This window comes from Triticum dicoccoides, chromosome 3A (genome assembly GCF_002162155.2).
Source record: "Triticum dicoccoides isolate Atlit2015 ecotype Zavitan chromosome 3A, WEW_v2.0, whole genome shotgun sequence".
Lineage (NCBI taxonomy): Eukaryota > Viridiplantae > Streptophyta > Magnoliopsida > Poales > Poaceae > Triticum > Triticum dicoccoides.
The window spans coordinates 703,326,822-703,330,183 of record NC_041384.1 but is presented as its reverse complement, the minus strand read 5'-3'; positions in this window follow the sequence as shown (position 1 = coordinate 703,330,183).

Here is a 3,362-nt window from a genome sequence, read left to right as displayed (position 1 = left end):
ATTGGGCCTCCTAAATTCTGGGGGTTTGCTCTTCCACGCACGCTGAACCTGCTCATCTATGCCCCTGAGCATAGATACCTTCGACGGGGTCTAGACTCCAGAGGCCAACTATGGGTATGAGAGGGCTATCGTGAAAACGACAGGTGTGGAGATCCCCCTCCTTCCCCTTGGGTCCGACGACTAGACAAGGAAGATGCTCGAGGTGGCCTTCTGTTCATAAGAGGAATTTTCTGTCGCACATGGGGAGCATATCATCCAGGAGGCGCAAAGGAGCAGTGGCAAAATTATATCACTATATTTTGCACTTGCATACATAACAATGTCTAGGTACCACAATGGAGTGAGTACCACTGTGGAGCCCCATTTCGAGGCCGACCAACATCAAGACTCCACCATGTTCTTCACACTCGATGATGGAGAATTATAAAGCAAGAGATGAGTCATCAAGACGTAGCCAAGGAAGCACTTGTGTACATACCAAACACATTGAGGGCAAGCACATCAAACAATCAAACTGTATGTATGTTGCCTTTTTATTTGTCCATGATTATTATTAGAAACGCAAGTTAATACCAAGTAATGAACATACACACTTTTCAACCTGCAACACATATTTGACCATGGAAAAAGGGAAGAGAATCATGACAATAGTTCCATTTATATACTAGAAGTTTCTACATGTATGCTTACCTAATCGTATACTAAAGCCGATATTAAGATATTTCTTAGACTACATATTTTGAACATATCTACCATAAATGTGTATAGATTCAAGTATTCAGAATATAAGAAGGAAATTTTGCTACAAAATTTAGATTAACTTTGGCACAACATAAATGTAGTTTTCGATGACATAATTACAAGTTGTAAAAAAGAACACTAAAACTAATATATTAGACAATGCCAAATAAATAATACTAGAAACTTATACTTGTTCAAACATGGTAAAAATAAGTTTTAGAAGTATAAAAATTTAATAAGTTCCAATTCATCTTAATTATTTACTAACCCTAGTTATGCTTAAAATAGCCTTGTACAATGAAATTCATTGCAAAAATGGTAAAAAGTAACATCACTCTATTTCTTGATAAAAGAAATTTGATGCAGATGAAATTATGGTTTCAACAAAAGTATGGATGTTGGATAAAACTCAGACTCTAGTGGGCAATATCTAGTTTCCCAGGGGTTAAATTTGTATCATAATAGTAGAGGTTCCGAGCAAACAACAGTTTCCAAATTTTTGTATCATGGAAGGTTGTGTGTTTTGGAGTGTGACCGAGTCTATTCTGGCAAATCCAGGGTATGGGGTACCAAGCTAATAGCTATGTACAATGGTACCAAGAGACGCGAGGTTTTACCCAGGTCCGGGCTCTCTCGAAGAGATACTAACCTAAGTCCTACTTTCGATTGTATTAGTTGTGGATGAAGTACCGAGTATAGATGTTTCTAGCATGAGATTGTCTATTTCACCTCTAAGATATGTTGAGACCAGTGTTTTAAATAGCGGGCTATGAAAAATAGCGACGGGATCCAAATCAGCTATAGCCTAGCTATAGCGGGCTATAGCGAGCTATTTGTGAAGGCGGCCATTTAGCGGCACCGCTATAGTCGGCTATTTAAAACTATGGTTGAGACTAGTCTATCGACTAGCCTAATCTTGATTTATATAAGATACCAGAGGCCTATGATAACAGGAGTCCTAGTTGGCTACGTCGGTGGAGAGGAGTCCTTGTCTTGAATGACAAGGCTTCTTGATTCTTTCTTGTATATATACGTCATGGGCCTTCTTGATATGCCCCTTGATGAACCTCCATGCGGGTCCTCGGTTTGGCCCACCTGGCGCGAAAACGAGGTGGTGAGCGACCCCTAGTCTAGGACACCATCGGTATCTCCTGAACCGGTCTTCAAGTCGGGTATGCTAGCTCGTCGGTTCTTCCGAATTGTTCTTTTTCTTCAGTCATCGGTCTTGAAAGCTAGTTCAACAAATCTTCCCATCTTCGACCTCGAGAATCACCGAGGTGTATCCGAAGAGTTTACACGTCAGGTATCCGAGGAGCCCCTTCTAGGTTCCCTTATGGCCTTCTTGAAATGCTTTGTTATTTTCACGTCGCACCTAAGATTGAAGCTTTTCCAGTGTGTCGGTGCCTTAGCCTTGAAGTGTTACCGCGCTAATTCCAAGATTACAGTCCGGTCCTGTTCCGACAACACTGACCGACTCTATTCATCTTTCCTCGCAATAGTGGTGTGCCCTCAGTACGGCTGTCAGCATAACATGTGAGCGTGGCTCGAGGCCCCACTATTGGTACATCCCATCAGTAAATGAGATCGTGTCCCAATCAGTGTCTTCCTTGCAGGCGAGCTTGGATGCCGGACTGCATCCGAGGTGACGAGAACCACCTCGGTCTTCAAAAATCTTGTAGGAGTATGGCCAAGTTGTTTGCCAGAGTAGCCTCTCGTGCAGCATGCCGCTAGCAGTCGACCACAATGCCGTACTATTTGCGAAGTGGAGCGCACCACCTAGGTCATGAGTTGTCGATGTGGATGACCAGCCTCCACGGTAAAAATGTTTTCATGTCAAGCCGGTTTCCATGAGCCGATTTTTTTCGTTTGGTGGAATTTATTCTTTGTCGAGATATGTAGCCAGTAGACCTAAAGGTGTGTGTCAGCCCAAAATCCGGTATGCACCTGATAGTTGGAATAAAACCATCGATCCCAATAGCCCCCGAGACTAGGGTCGACACGGAAAATCAGCCTGAGGATCAAATCCTTCACTTGGTGGCATACTTTTAGGAAAAATCACGGTGTGTAGTAGCCTCGGGAGTCGGATCAGGTGCGGCCGACCGACCAACTTGGGATCGTAATCTCCCTGGGAACCGTATTGCATTTTGATCTTTCTGTATTAATTCGCCAATGCAATAGCCCCCAAGACTCAGGTTGGGCAACATGGTCGACCTAAGGATCACATTTTCGGGAACTAGCTTACTCAAATATCAGTGTTTTACGTTCTGCCATCATGGAGGAGCAACTCCTAGGGACTTGTATGGGCGACCAAGGAGGGACAAACCTCCTCGGGTCCTGCATGGGCCGATTTCGATGAATCTCAGGAAGGGGGTCCCGAGCTGGTAGCCTAGGTACGATGGTACCAAGAGGAGTGAAGTGTTACCCTATTTCGGGCTATCTCGAAGAGATAATACCCTACATCATGCTTTCATTTGTATTGATTACGGATGGAGTATAGAGAACAAATGCTTCTACCATGAGATTGTCTATTTCATCTCTAAGATGTGTTGAGATTGGTCTATCGACTAGCCTAACCTCGGTTTATATAAGATACCGGAAGCCTGGGATAACATGAGTCCTAG